Below are 16,256 nucleotides of genomic sequence, written 5' to 3'. Positions count from 1 at the left end.
TGCGCCTTCTAGGGACTGCTTTCATACCAAAAAAAAAAAGAGATGTCAAATTAAGAACACAAAATATTGAACAAGGAATTAAAAATATTTTGCACTAACTTTTTGAAATCTACTGAGTGTTTTGCAATGAGAGTCCATCTCAAATTGAACCAAATCCTCTTTTTTCAAAACCTTTCCTTGGATTGGAGTTGATTCCGACACTGCCTTGGTTGTAGGTGTACATCAAAGTGAATCAGCTATGTGCGCGCATACAGCCACTCTTTCTTAGACTCCTCTCCCACTCGGGTCACTGTGGGGTGCTGAGTAGCCGCCCCTGTGTTCCCCAGCAGGTCCCCATCAGCGACCTGTTTTACACCTAGCGGTGTGTGCCTGTCAGTCCCACAGTCCCGATTTATCCTTCCCCACCCTTGTCCCCTGGAACCCGGAAGTTTGTTTTCTACACCTGTGACTCTATTTCTGTTTTGTAAATAAATTCACCTGTAGCATATTATTTTACAGTCCACATATAACGAATATCATATATTTGAGACCAGATATATTTCAAGCTCTCCGTGAGCTGAGGGTGGCCAGTGGCTACCATATTTGATGCCCCACGCTTACGGTGTGCTGAGACACCTTTGAAGCCACGTGTGTTCACCTTTAGAGGCTGAAAAATTCCAGATTCTGCAGGTCTTTCTCCATCTCCACAGCCCCGTGCCTCTGCCACGGCCCTGGCTCCAGTTTCCATGGCAACAGCTGCAGCGAGAAAGCTCTGGAGGGATGAACAGAGCAGAGCAGCTAAACCAATGCAGCCCGGCCAGGGGAAGGGTCCAGTGGGCACCTCCCCGCCCCCCAGGCACGTCTCAGGCACCGCCTCTGTGCCTGGGACACAGCGTGAAAAAACAGCAGCAGCAGCAGGCAGGGTCTCTGCAGAAGGTGACAAAACCGGTTTCTCCGGGGTCTCAGCACACAGCCCCCTAGCGAGCCCCAGGGGTAACCAACACTGTTTGCTTCACCGTTCACACACCCTTGCGTTAGTCCTCGTGGTGATGTCGGGCTGGGTCCTTCCTGACTGCCACACCTAGGGCTAGGAGTCTCGGCCATGGGAGACGCCACCTCCCTCAGACAGAGTCCTTTCGCTCACTCTTTCTAACTCAAGCTCTCACTTGCCAGAGACCAGGGACTCTCTGAAAGCAGCAGGAAAAGCCTGGGGGGAAAAGCCTCCTATTCTAGCCCAGGAAGTGGGCTGCGGGCACGCACGTGACGTGACGGTGGGGTGAGGAGTCCTAAGATGAGGACTAGCTCAGGGTCCTGGTGCAGACGGTGAAACACGGGGGCACGGCTTCGACAAGGAGGTCTGGAGGCCCTCCCCAGGGGCCCAGAGCTGGGGCAGGTGAGCGGAGGAGCCGCCCGCGGAGGGCACAGCACACTGTGCCGCGTAGGCCCTGAGGCTGGAGCAGAGGGTGCCGGCCGGCAGGGCCCTGAACTCAGGGCGCCTGCTCTGGCGTCCGTGAATAAGTGGGAAATCGTGGAGCGGCCGCGCTTGCTCTCTGGTTTCTGTGGCCCCCAGCTGGGGCCGACTCTCTGCGACCCCCCGGACTGTAGCCCAGCAGGCTCCTCTGTCCAGGGGAGTCTCCAGGCAAGAACACTGGCGTGGGCTGCCATCTCCTCCTCCAGGCGATCCTCCCGACCCAGGGATCAAGCCACATCTCCTGTGCCTCTTTACCGCTGAGCCACCTGGGAAGCTCTGAGTGTCCATAGGATCCATCTTTTTTAAAATCTGCTCTCTGATTTCATCGTTGGTTATTTTTTGTGGAATGTTGTTCAGCTGCCATGTAACCATTTTTAAAATTTTTTAACTGGAGGATAATTGCTTCACTACATGGCGTTGGTTTCTGCCGGGCCGCGACGCGCATCACCATGACACAGACGCCCCCTCCCTCTGGAGCTCCTCGCCGCGCCCCATCCGCCCCTCTCGGCCACCACAGAGCACCAGGCTGAGCTCCCTGTGTGGCACCGCAGCTCCCCGCCAGCTGTCTGCCTCACACACAGCAGTGCGTACACGCCAATGCCACTTTCCCGCATTTTTTTTCTCATTTGTTTTTCCGTTGTCGATCTGTTTCATGGCACTGTGGCCACAAAAGATGCTTGAGACGCAACGTCTACCCTCTTACACTTGCTGAGGCTTGTCTCATGCCCTGGGAGGCGGCCAGTCCTCGAGGCCGCCCATGTGTGCTTGAAAAGAATGCATACTGCTCTGTCTGGGGCTGCTTCTGGCCATACGGTTCAGATCGATTGTGCGCCCACTAGACGCTGGCTCTGGGTTGGTGACTCACGTGTTACACCTCTCTTCTCGAGCACCTCGGCTGTTAGGGTGACGCTGAGGCTCAACTGGAGTAACTTAGACACGCAGAATGATTAGCACATGGTAAACCCTCTGAAGCGCCAGTACTTCGGCCGCCTGATACGAAGAGCTGACTCACTGGAAAGGACCCTGATGCTGGGAAAGACTGAGGGCAGGAGGAGGAGGGCAGGGGATAAGATGACTGCATGGCATCACTGACTCAGTGGACATGAGCTTGAGCAAACTCTGGGAGATAGTGAAGGACAGGGGAGCCTGCTGTGCTACAGTCCACTGGGTCCCAAAGAGTCAGACGTGACTGAGTGACTGAACCACAGAAAACAACCCTCACAACTGCTAGTCTCTCCTGCCTGCCTTTTGGAGAAGACAGGAGGGATCCATCTGCTTTCCCATACATGAAGAGTGATAAAACCTACATTTGAAAATGAGGCAGCAGGGAGGTTCCGTCGCTGTACAAGCGACCATCAAACTATCCTGGGGTGGGCACAGCTGTCAGCACCATCAGCCACTGCCGGCCCTGAGAATCAGGCCCTGAGAATCAACCCGCTCAGACGGGGCCCCTGCCAGCAGGGTGCCGTCTGCCACTGCGGAGCCCCTTCAGCAAAGCAGGGAGACCCCTGCCCAGCCAAGGGCAAAAAGAGAAATCTGAATACATTAAATATGTGTCTATATATTTTTTTAAAGTATAACAAAATTAGGAGATAGGGAATAGCATACTCACATCACTATATATATTAATTTATATATAGATATATATATAAACAGGGGGTCTTCCTCAGTGGTCCGGTGGCCGAGAATCTGCCTTCCAATGTAGGGGGCATGGGTTCCATCTTTGGTGGGGAACTGAGTCCCCACAGGCCACAGGGCAGCCAAGCCCACGTGCCACAACTACTGAGCCCGCAGGTCACACCTAGAGACACCCACGTGTGCAACAGAAAGCCTGCGAGCTGCAAGGAAGACTGCGTGCAGCCGGAAGTTAAAACAAATAAAAGCATGTAAACAACAAGGGCCTACTGCGTCGCACAGAGAACTCTCTGCAGTATCTTATAACCTACAAGGGGAAAAATCAGGAAATACGTGTGTGTGTGTGTGCTCAGGTGCGTCCGACTCTTTGAGACCCCATGGGCTGCAGCCCGCCAGGCTCCTCTGTCCATGGGATTCTCCAGGCCGGAACTCTGGGGTGGGCTGCCTTCTCCAGGGGCTCTTCCCCACCCAGGGATGGAACCCGAGTCCCCTGTGTCTCCTGCTTGGGCAAGTGGATTCTTTGCCACTGGGACCATATGCCAATCTAGTTATTCACCTGCAGGACCTCCAAATGTGACCCTATTTGGAGAGGGGGGTGTTTGCAGAGGTAATCCAGTTAAAATGAGGCCATAGGGTGGACCCCAGTCCAGTACGACTGGAGTGCTTTTAAGAAGAGATTTGGGGACAGATGGGGACGGCAGAGGGCTTCCCAAGTGGCACCAGTGGTAAAGAACCCGCCTGCCAATGTAGGTAGCCACAGGAGACGTGGGTTCAGTCTCTGGGCTGGGAAGATCCCCTGGAGAAGGAAATGGCAACCCTGTCCAGTATTCTTGCCTGAGAAATCCCATGGACAGAGGAGCCTGGTGGGCTACAGTCCATGGGGTCACGAAGAGTCTGAGGTGACTCAGCACATACACAGAACCCTTGCCCCGCAGAGGGCAAAAGCCCCGAGGAGCCTGCAGCGGATATCTGCAGATAGACAGGTACAGAGAGGGCCACAGGCGCAGACCCGGAGATGAGAGCTGCCGGTCAGCGGGAGGGGAGAGCCCGCGGCCACCTTTCCACACGGCTTCAGAGGGAGCCCGCCCTGCCGACACCCCCATCCTGACCTCGCAGCCTCTGGAGCCAGGAGATAAAATGCTTCTGATGCTTACGAGGCCTGGTCTGTAGCACTTTGTACAGCAACCCGAGGGAACCCCCACGTCACCATGAGAAGAATTTCAACGGCGCGCGGGGTAAACCTGCCCCCGGCACGTCTGACCATCGGACCCCCTGCCCCGCTCATTAGCTGGATGAGTAAGGAGGGGTCACCCTGCCTTGGTTTCCGAGGCTGCCATGACACACGACTGCTGACTGCTCAGTCTCTCTGTCATGTCTGGCTCTCTGCCACCCCGTGGACTGGAGCACGGCAGGCTTCCCTGTCCTTGACTGTCTGCCCAAATTCACGTCCATCCAGTCAGTGATGCCACCCAACCATCTCACCCTCTGTCGTCCCCTTCTCCTCCTGCCTTCAGTCTTTGCCAGCAACAGGGTCTTTTCCAATGAGTCAGCTCCTCGCATTAGGCGGGCCAAGTATTGGAGCTCCAGCTTCAGCTTCAGCCCTCCTGCTATGAACCTGTCACCTGGTTCAGGGCACCAGAAATGTGAGAAGAAATAAGGTTTGAGAGGCACAGATTGGAAGCCAGTTCATGGAAACCTCTTCTAAACATGAGAAACGTGAAGCCTGAAAGCGAAGATTCGATTGCCACCGGTGCCTGGCTCCACGCCAGTCACTCCCTGCCAGCCGTTTACCCCTCCGCAGGGCAGTGTCTGTGATGATACCGTTTTGGTAAACTGTGGCGTAGATTTTTAGCAGAATCTCTGCTTTGCTCGGGTCAGACTTGATGGACAGACAGAAAGTAAGACCGTTTGTGAGGATGTGCAGACAAATGTCTGACGCGTGTGGGGCCGACGAGGTCTGGCGGTTCCAGTCAGAGTGGCACATACAGTTTCCTCCGACACAGAGACGACTGAGGAAGGAAGTGCTTCAGGGACCTAGTTCTTGTATGTGTTCGTTCATCAGAAAGAGAAAGTCAGAGTGTTAGCCCCTCAGTCATGTCCGAGGGGCATGTCTTTGAGACCCCGTGCAGTGTAGCCCACCAGGCTCCTCCACCCATGGGATTCTCCAGGCCAGAATACTGGAGTGAGTTGCCATTCCCTTCTCCAGGGGAATCTTCTCAGCCCAGGGATCAAACCAGGGTCTCCCTCACTGCAGGCAGATTCTTTACTGTCTGAGCCACAGGGAAGCCCTCCTTCATCGGTCCGTCCATCAATTACGCTAGTGAAACAGTGATCTGATCGCACCGTTTTTCAGCACCATCCTGTACAGCATGACAGCAATTTGAAAAAGCATTTCAACTGCCCTTGGGTATGATTTAGTTTCAGATCAGATTTACATTTTTTTTTTTTTTTTCAGAATTATCAATCACATCAGAATCCAAATATGCCAGAGACTGAAACATGCCCGTGGAAGCCAAGTTTCAATCTGAAAGAAAGAAAGTCTGGCAGGGCCTTCCGAATTCGAAGACAACTGAAAACACTGTTAGACAAAAGTCATAATGAAAAGAAACAGAGCTATCACAGCCAAAAAGATAGAAGTCATGAAAACAACTGCAAAAGATGTTGGGGTTTTTTTTTCCCCTCATTACAAGAACCCAGAGCTCTTCCAAACAGGAAATTAAAAGCAGAAGGCAACAGGGCCAGGAGAGCAGACACAAGCCAGTTTCTGGGCCACCAAAAAGTGGGCCAGGAGGCCAGCAAGAGCTTCGTCTCCATAAACTCACGCTGAGTTTACAGGAGACAAGATTATGGTAACTAACACCACAGACACCCGGAGGACCGCAAGAGGCTGCGTGGACAACTGTACGCCAACAAACCGCTCAACCTAGAAGGGATGGGAGGGTTCTCAGAAACACACAATTTACCAAGACTGACCCAGGAAGAAACAGACTTGTGACTACCACCAGCAGAGTGAGGAGGAGGAGCAGTTAGAAGCAGGGGGTCAAAAGGGACGGACCTCCAGCCACAGCCATGTGGAAGGGACATGATTCAATGGACAGGAAGCAGAGCAAGCTCCAGGGAGCAGTGGAACACAGAGGGGCTGGTGTGCTGCAGTCCAGAGGGTCGCAGAGTCAGACACGACTTGGCGACGGAACAACAGTATGCGGAAGGGACGTAATAGGCAAGCTGACTACTGGAGCGGGCTGCCATGCCCTCCTCCAGGGGATCTTCCTGACCCAGGAGTCGAGCCGGGGTCTCCTGCATTGCAGGCAGAATTTTTACTGGCTGAGCCACCGGGGACACCCATAGCTGACAGTATTGTATGATAGGTAGGAACGTTCTTAAGAGAGAAATCCTAAGAATTCTAAACATAAGGTGAATGTTTCCCCTTTACTCTTTTCTCCTTTTCCCTTTCTCATATCCCTGTAAGAAGGCAGCTGTCAGCTGACCTCCTGTGATAATCATTTCACAACAGACGTAAAGCAAGCCATCACGCTGTGCCCCTTAGACAGTGATGTATGTCAGTCATTTCTCAACGAAACCTAAAACAATTAAGCTAGGGAAAAAACTGCTGATTTTAGGAAGGACTTTGAGCTTTCATCACGAACTGGTGCGACGAGCCATCTTCCATTGAACATGGTTTTCTTCCCCTCAAAGTGTGATCTCAGTAATATTTACAAAGAGTCCACTGACTAGGCCATGGCAATACATAGCTTATCTTGAGATCGAGCCTCATTATTTCGAACACTAACGTTTGCACATCACCGTTTTGTTTGTAAACAGTTTTCAACCAGAACAGCATTCCTTGCATCAAACAGGTTTTCAAAGGAGGAAAACATACCTTGAGCTATGCAACGCGGCAGAGGCTCGGCGCAGAGCACAGAAGGCCGTGTTGACTCAGATGATACATTATTCAAATACAGATGCACTAGGCCAGACAAGAAGGAATATTTACTCTCTGAATAACTCTTTAAGTAAATTCCATGGGAGCTGTCATCATCCTCGTCTTGGGCACTTAGGAGGAGGTAAAAAAAGAAATCAAAGTGAGGAAACAAATGTGCCTTATTTAAACAGAACTGTATATAAAGAATTAATTTAAATAACAGGGGAAGTGTTTACTAAACCAAGTGGCAAATCACACTCTCCACGCCAGGCGCCAACTGGGACGCCGAGTCTACGATTCTGCCCTGGATGCTGCGGGGACTGTCCAGACTCGGCCCCCCTTGGGCTTGTCGCCCTGGGGCGCTGTGTGAGACAATGTGCCTGGGAGCTGCTGCCTGCCGCGCTCTCTCTCGGGGAGGTTACTCAAGAGAGGAAAACAAGTTCTGAGCGGCTGTCATCCACTGCAGAAAACATTCTTGCAGCTGTTCGGGAATTTGAAAGCGAAAAAGCAGCCCCTCTGTTTCAAAAACACTGATAAATCCGTGGATCTATAGGAATGCGTCTTACGCCACTCACTCCCTTGATCTTGACAGAGAAAGAGGCGCCTTTGCGGGGTCTGAGGTTGCTCACTGTCTCCGTGTGTTGCAAGAACAGTCACCATCTTTCCTATCTGGGGCGCCCATCTCATTTCTACCATTTCTGAAGTGGTGGAAAAATGTACATGCCACGACCGTCACCTTTGAAGCCAGCTTTTATGGACAGCTGTGCACTGCTAGGTATGTCCCTGTTGCCAAACTGAGACCCTGTGCCCAGCAACCTCCTCACCATCCACCCCCGGGCACCACCGTTCTCCCTCTGACTCTGACTCTGGGGGCCTCATGTAAGTGGGAACATACAGCTGCTGTCTAATCACTCTGGAGCAAAATTATTTTCAGAAGAAGGGGCGATGCAGCCAAAACCAACAGGCAAATGTGCCCAACACACAGGAGGTGCGTTCCAGAGGTGCGCCAGGCCGCCGACTCATAAAATACTGCATGTCACTTGGGTGACACTTTTTGTTATTCGAGTCATTCTGTGGCATTTGGGGGGTGATTCCATGCCGCCTGTACACTCATCCTGAGCACATTTTCACGTGTGTGTCACGTCCTCCTGTTTGCTGTTTTGCGTTCTCTTCCTCAGAGGGGCCCCCCACCCGCCCCCCACCCCAATTGCCCAACTTCAAAGCCTACTAAGCCCGGATCTCCTCTGGGTCAAGTGCTCGATAACTTCTCTCTTATGTTTCAAAACCCAGACTTTGAAACCAAACTGAGACGTCATTTCCCGCCTTATCAGGCAGATAAAGATGAAAGAATTGATACCACCCAAGGTTGACAGGGGACTGGAGGAAGGGGTGTTGGAGAGGGACGGCCGGTTCATCCTTCCTAGCAAACATTCTGGCGGGGATTATAGAGTTTAGAAAGCACATTACCCTTTGATCCAATAATTCCACTTCTGGGACTCTGTCCCTGCCCGTCTGTGTTCACACAAGAGCACCCACCCACGCGGGGCTGAGGTGAGGCCTTGACTCTGACGGTCAGGAAACCAAGAACAAGGACCTGTAACACAGCCCCCAGCGTGTCAGAGAAAGCGCCTCAACAACAACTTTTAACCTCTGTGCAAGACCAGACTCATGGGCGCGGTGGGGATGAGCTGAGCGAGGAACAGCGACACACACACACCACCGTGTGCGGAGCAGACCGTCACGGGAGCGGGTGCCCAGCGCAGGGAGCTCAGCTCAGCGCTGAGGAGCCGCTGAGCGGACCCGGGCCTAGCAGGCTTGGAAGTCTGGCAGTCTGGGTCGGGGGCGGGTGCAGAGCCTCTCTGAGGAAGAGAATGCTGCTGCTGCTAAGCGGCTTCAGTCGTGTCCAACTCTGTGTGACCCCATGGACGGCAGCCCACCAGGAGCGGGCTTCAAAGGTGACGGTCGTGGCATGTACATTTTTCCACCACTTCAGAAATGGTAGAAATGAGATGGGCGCCCCAGATAGGAAAGATGGTGACTGTTCTTGCAACACACGGAGACAGTGAGCAACCTCAGACCCCGCAAAGGCGCCTCTTTCTCTGTCAAGATCAAGGGAGTGAGTGGCGTAAGACGCATTCCTACAGATCCACGGGTTCATCGGTGTTTTTGAAACAGAGGGGCTGCTTTCTTGCTTTCAAATTCAAATTGAGAGAGCAGCATTGACATGTACACACCACCATGTATAAATCAGATCACTGATACGAAGCTGACGCACAACACAGGGAGCCCAGCCCGGGGCGCCCCATCAGCCTGGAGCCCTGGGGTGGGGTGGGAGCTGGGAGGGAGCTTCCAGAGGGAGGGGACATATGTATGCCTATGGCTGATTCCTGTTGATGTATGGCAGACACCAGCATAACACTGTAAAGGAATTATCCTCCAGCTGAAAAGAAGCTTTTAAAAGATGAAAACAACTTTTAACAAAATACTTAATATCATAAGAGAATGTTATATGAAAAAAATTAAAATTCACATATGTGCCATGATCCCAATTTTGGGCAAAAGAAAATAATTCGCACTTTCCTGATTCATCTACAAGTTGTTCTGGGTATTGACAGTGTGCCTGGTGTTCTGACATGATGGAGAGGGAAGACGGAAAACGTCTCTGCCCTCCGGGGGGGCTTCCTTTTAGTGGGAGAAACAGAAAACAAGCCAGCCATCGGGACAGCCATGCCACAGTGCATAGAGAGGCTGAAGCGATGAACTCCAACAAGCAGCCCTAATTCCCTTCCTGGACAAACACCCCGGAGAGACTCTCCACATAGGGCAAGGAGAAAAACACCAGAATGAACACTGCAGCCTCTCATTTATCTGCCGAAGGCTCATGCCAGCTTCTCTAGTGTGGTGTACACTAGCAAAAACCTGGCGGGGGTGTGGGAGCCTGAGGTCACCAAGGAGAGAATGGACATGTTAAACAAAACAGAGCGTCTTCACACACTGCACAGGCCTTCGAATGGACGAACCGAAGCTCCAAGCTTCCACACGCACACATCTGGGCAACATGACTCCTGCACCAGGAGCCGAAGTCCCAACACGCCGCCATCACGGACGGACGCTGGCAATCGCCTCCCCAACAGCACTCTCCCACCGCACTTGTTTAAAACCATCTTTTTCTTTCTTTCCCTTCCTTCCTTCCTTTTTCTTTTTAAAGTGGACTAGAATTGAATGAGCATAGTATAGTTGAATTGGAGTATACTTGAACCCATCTCCTGCATTACAGGTGGATTCTTTACCAACTGAGTCACCGGAGAGCCCAGTCCATCTACGAAGCTGCGTTAGTTTCAGATGGACAGCAAAGTGATTCGGCTCTATATACGTTCATATATATTCAGTTATATATATATTCTCTTGAATACACTCGTTTCTATTATGGTTTATCATAGGATACCAAACATAGCTCTCTGTGCTATGCAGAAGAAACTTGTTGCTTATCCATTCCAGGTAAAAAGCTTGGGGGCTTCCCTGGCAGCTCTGTGGTAAAGAACCTGCCTGTCAAGGCAGCAAACACAGGAGGCTCGGGTTCCATCCCCTTAGGAAAGATCCCTTGGAGGAGGAAATAGCAACCCACTCTGATATTCTTGCCTGGAGAATCCCGTGGACAGAAGAGCCTGGTGGGCTACAGCCTGTGGGGTCGCAAAGGAGTCAGACACCACTGAGCAACTGAACACCTATGTAAAAGCTTTACATCTTCTCTTCTTTTTAAAAAACATACAGAAAGGCTATATCCTATTTCAGATGACTTTTCCTTCTGGTTATGACTTGCTGTTATCTATTTTGTGTGTTTATGTTAATCCCAGGCTCCTGATTTTGCCTTCCGGCCCCCTCTCCCCTTTGGTAACCCAGTAAGCTTGCTTTCTGTGTCTATTTCTCTTTTGTAAACAAGCTCATCCCTATCGCTTTTCAAAGCCCCCCGCCCCCAGGCCATGCCCCGGGGCATTTGTCTTGCTCCGCCTGGCTGGCTTCCTCAGTGCGATCCTCTCCAGTCGCACCCATCCATCTTCTTTCTCCGCGTGTTTACAGCTCTCCTTACTGTTTTGCCTCCTACCATCCATAATTCAATTAAAAAGGGCGGTTCAGGGAGTCGACTGTCTGACGCCCACTCGCGGGATTGCCGACCCTCCCAGGAGGAATCTAATACTCGAGCAATTAGACGGGCCGTCCGCCTCCTCTGTCAAGAGGCACAGAGACGTGACAGCGACGTGCTGGCCCGTGTTTCTCAAACCCGAGCATGTTTACCTCCGGAGCCTGGAAAATTCCAGCCTCGGAGGCTCCCTCTCCGCCGCTTCCACCGGCTCCCGCCCCTCCCACGCCAGGCGGCAGTTTCCATGGCGACCGATAAGCCTGCCCGCGGCCGCCGCTGGTACCGCAGAGAACAAAGCGGAGCCGCGATAATGACATTGCCTGGCGGGGGATGGGGCCAGCCTGGCCGAGGCCGCCATCCGCGCCCCCCACCCATCCGCTGCACCGACGAGTGCATTCGGGACCACATTTCTGCATTCCAGAAAACCTTCTGTTTTTTATCTTTGGACTTGAAAACTTCTTTCCATTGAGATAGAACTGAGCTATCCTTGTATAGGTTTAAGGCGGGCAGCGTCTTGAGCTGATACATTGAGGAGTCACAACAGGCTCACCACTGTCCCCTCCGCTAACACCTCTATCACAGCACATAATTCTCATTTCTTTTTCTTTAAGAGCAGTTTCTCTTCCACTGAAAACTCCTAGAGCAGCGTAATTTGGAGAATGGAGTTCTCCAGGGCGATGGGAGGATGGGGAGGCTAGAGGGGTCCATGGAGAGGATGAGGGACATGTGGCCGACTGGCCGATGTCTGCACAGTTGAGGGGCGCCCCCGGGACCCGCGGCAGCAGCCCCTGAGAACTTTGGGGGCGCCTCCTCAGATGCTAATGGGCACGCCAGGGTGTCTGAGACTCCAAGGAACTCGAGAGCCGCTGGGCTGCACTGCTGCTGAACACCGACTGGGATGGCTGATATTTCCGCGTTCTTCTGCAGTATTAGGGAAAGACCTGAGTGGAGTTCTCTGCACTGTGTCCGCACTGAGCCCGGGGGTGTCCTCCAGCTCGGGCCCACATCCGCCTACCAACCCTCCAGGTGCTCGCCCACCCAGATGGCCAGGGGCTGGGCGGAAGCGGAGGGGGGGGGGCGGGGAAGGGCTGCTTAGTGGGGTCCTTTGGGGGCAAGTATTTTGCTTCTAGATACAGGTGGTAGTGGTACACTGCTGTGGATGCACCAGACGCTACTGAATGGCTCTCTTTGGAGGGGACACGTGGCTGGCTTTATTTTGGGGGGCTCCAAAATCACTGCAGGTGGTGACTGCACCCATGAAATTAACAGACGCTTACTCTTTGGAAGGGAAGTTATGACCAACCTAGACAGCATATTAAAAAGCAGAGACATTACTTTGCCAACAAAGGTCCGTCTAGTCAAGGCTATGGTTTTCCAGTAGTCATGTATGGATGTGAGAGCTGGACTATAAAGAAAGCTGAGCGCAGAAATATTGATCTTTTTGAACTGTGGTGTTGGAGAAGACTCTTGAGAGTCCCTTGGACTGCAAGGAGATCCAACCAGTCCATCCTAAAGGACATTAGTCCTGAATATTCATTGGAAGGACTGATGCTGAAGCTGAAACCCCAATACTTTGGCCACCTAATGCAAAGAGCTGAGTCATTTGAAAAGACCCTGATGTTGGGAAAGATGGAGGGCAGGAGGAGAAGGGGACGACAGAGGATGAGATGGCTGGATGGCATCACTGACTCAATGGACATGAGTTTGAGTGAACTCCGGGAGTTGGTGATGGACAGGGAGGCCTGGTGTGCTGCGATTCATGGGGTCGCAAAGAGTCGGACACGACTGAGCGACTGAACTGAGTGACTGTGGCCGATTCAGGGGATGTATGGAGAAATCAACACGATATTGTAAAGCAATTATCCTTCAATTAAAAATTAATAAAATTTTTAAAATCCTCATTTTTTTCATATAGATATCCGCTGTGAAGTTGCTCCATGATGTGGGGGCTCAACCCTGTGCTCTGTGAGGACCCACAGGGGTGGGAGGGGGTGAGAGGTGGGAGGGGGCTCTGGAGGGAGGGCACACGCTGCACTCATTGCGATTCACACTGCAGTATGGCAGAGACCAACACGACACTGGAAGCAGCTACCCTTCAGTTAAAAAGAAATTAAGGAGAAGTATCAAAAGACATCCTTATATGTGGAATCTAAAAAGAAATCATACAGATGAAACTTACAAAACAGAAAGAGACTCACAGACCGAAAGTGAGCTTATGTTCGCAGGGTAGAAGGGACAGTTCGGGAGGATGGGAAGGCCACGGACACGCTGGTGTATTTAAAATGGAGAACCAGCAAGGACCTACTGTGGGGCACAGGGAACTCTGCGCAGTGCTCTCTGGCAGCCTGGATGGGAGGGGGGTTTGGGGAGAATGGATACACGTGGATGTGCGGCTGAGTACCTGTTGTCCACCTGAAACTGTCACAACATTGCTAACGTCACGCCCCAAAACAAAACAGAAAGTTTAAAGTTCGAAAATTTTTTTTAAATTTAAAATTAAAATAAAAATTCTTAATTTTTCGATTAAAACTTTTACTGCTAACTTTTCCTGGAGTCTAGTTAATTTACAGTGCTGCATTCGTCTCTGCTGTACGGCACAGTGAGTCAGCCACACGTTTCATATATCTCCTCTTTTTTGGGGTTCCTTTTCATCTAGGTCAGCACACAGCACTGAGTAGAGTTCCCTGTGCTATACAATAAGTGCTCATTAGTTATCTATTTTATATGGTTCTCTTGAAAATAGTTCATTTTATGGCATGGGAATTCCACCTCCATAAACCTATAAAGCAAAACTTCAAATTCCACGCATTTCAAACCTGGGGGCATTGTTTACAAGAAACCTCGATGATTGGAAAGTAAGAGCACAGCTCTCCCTAGACCGCTGCCGTCCAACAGAGATAGAAGCCAAGCCATGTGAGCGAGTAAGCGACTTTTCTAGTAGCCATGACTTCAAAAGGGAAAGCAAAGAAAGCTAGAGTGAACGCTAGTCATGATCCCGTCTCACTCACCACACCTGGAAACAAGGAAGCGAGACCAGCAAAGCCAGCGCCGTTTCCATAGCCCTGCAGCCAACCGCTCCCCAGGCCTTGCGGGTTCCGCCTGGTCTGGCGGCTCAGGCTCCTCGTGCAGGGGGCACAGACATGATCCCTGGTCCGGGAACTAGACCCCACGTGCTGCAGCTAAAACCTGGCACAGCCAAATAAATAAAGTTTTAAAAAAGAAACAGGGTTTTCACCAGCCCATCCTATTCACCTGTTGTTCAACTGACTGCAAAACCCACCCTCACTATTGTGCCCTCTCTAAGGAAAATCTGGCCAAACCACCATCTGCTGGGCCTTTCAGCCAATTCTTGCTCTTAGGATAAATTCCACCCTCTGCAAAACAGTCCACGGGGGTTTCCCAGGTGGCTTAGTAGTAAAGGACCCACCTGCCAAGGCAGGAGATCCAGGTTCAATCCGTGGGTCGGGAAGATCCCGTGGAGCAAGCCGCTCCAGTGTTCTCGCCTGGGAAATCCCATGGACACGGAAGCTGCAGTCCCCGGGGTCCCTCGGACGTGAGTGAGCCTCTGAACAGCAGCAGCAGGCCACAAGCTCGAGGGGCCCCAGACCTTCTCTTCAGAGGAAGGTGGGTGCACCAGCTGCGCTGTAAGGGGCTCTGTTTGAATTTTCCTCAAAGCTGGGTCCACGTGAAGTTCTGAAGCACTAGACACACGGGCTGAGCTGAGGTGTCCCAAGGTGTCCCAGAGTAAATACTTTAGGCTTCGGAGGTGATGTGGTCTGTGACTCAAGTACCACTCAGTTCTGCCTCTGGGGCACGAAAGCAGCCATTAGAAAAGTGAAAAGTAAAAGTGTTAGTCACTCAGCTGTGTCCGATTTTGCCCACCAGGCGCCCCTGTCCTTCACGGACTCCCAGGGTTTGCTCAAAGTCATGGCCATTGAGTCAGTGATGCCATCTACCCATCTTGTCCTCCGTCGCCCCCTTCGCCTTTGGCCTTCAACGAGATGAAGTTGTATCCTTAAATAATAGTAATAATAAAATTGGAGAGTCAGATGTCAAGAAAAGCAAGAGGAGATGTACCAAGGGAAGACAGGGTCACGGCTGAGCCGAGAACACATCAGGAGCTGGCAATCGCTCTTTGAATGCACACCCAGCTCTTTGTGAGGAGCTACGAGCAGAGGGAACTCTGGGATTCCCACGCGGAAGGGCGTCGAGGTGGGCAAGCTTGGAGGCTGGGGGGCTCAGGGATGTGCCTGGCAGAAGTGTTTGCACCACAGTGCTTGCTGTTACATGAGACAGCCCACTGGAGAGAAAGCAAACAACCCCTTGAATGCATGTATTTAGGGATTTATAAAGTCAGGTATGGAGGAACAGGAGTGGAAAGGGACCCACTGTCGAGGTGTTATCCCCATGTTTATATGACTTAGCTCGACAAACACACCTGGAAGTAGACGGCCGTTGTGCGTCAACACTGAAAACCTTCGTATATGAGGCAAACAGTGGACTGCGCACACGTGGAACAGACCTTCAGCTCGTCTCCAGACAAGGACACGAGATCTCTCACCCCAGAAAACCAGAGAAAACCCAGCTATGTGCACGGCTCAGGGATCTAATCTGTAAAGAGGTAGCTAATGTTAAACCTCTTTATGGTTTAGAAGTGGACGTGGCCAGAATACTGGGCGTTTGTGCCTTTTCTGGGAAAACCGTTCCCTTCCTGAGCTGGGTGTCGATGTATACGGAGCTTGGACCTGAGCCTGGCCTCCGTAGGTCATTAATCAGGGGGAAATTCCACGGTGGGTGTCTGCCCTGGCGTTTTATTTGGCAGCTGGGTCCGAGCTGACATCCTAATGGTTAGTTTTCAGAGACGGTTCGTCTCTTCTGAGAAACCACCACCTTCAGTGGGACCCTGGCTGGTGTCCGTGTTTGGTCCAGGTCTTGCGTTGGCGCCTGACTGCTAAAGGACACTGCGTGTGTGTCTGCGCGGGGGTGGGGGGAAGTGTTTGGAGCAGGCAGGACGCTCCTTTGCTCACCTCACCAGGAGACAATGTAGGTGAAGATGCGCTTTCATAGTCGTGGGATGGGGCAAGGGCCCGGGAAACGAAGCAAAGAAGCCG

At 51.8% G+C, this 16,256-nt stretch overlaps 1 protein-coding gene across 5 annotated transcripts in view; it reads right to left on the bottom strand.

Annotated features, from left to right (window-relative positions):
* Window positions 1–16,256, bottom strand: part of LOC132657795 (uncharacterized) — a 169,103-nt gene that overhangs the window by 135,077 nt on the left and 17,770 nt on the right. For 2 of the 5 annotated variants that reach the window (XR_009596461.1, XR_009596462.1), the window contains exon 1: window positions 6,966–12,938. The exons of the other annotated variants lie outside the window; for them this stretch is intronic. The gene's annotated coding sequence lies outside the window, so the exon portion shown is untranslated. Of the gene's footprint in view, window positions 1–6,965; window positions 12,939–16,256 lie in introns of those variants that run through there. 5 annotated transcript variants of the gene reach the window in all.

The sequence above is a fragment of the Ovis aries genome, chromosome 14 (assembly GCF_016772045.2).
Source record: "Ovis aries strain OAR_USU_Benz2616 breed Rambouillet chromosome 14, ARS-UI_Ramb_v3.0, whole genome shotgun sequence".
NCBI classification, from domain to species: Eukaryota; Metazoa; Chordata; class Mammalia; order Artiodactyla; family Bovidae; genus Ovis; species Ovis aries.
This window is presented reverse-complemented; position numbering and strand designations above follow the sequence as displayed.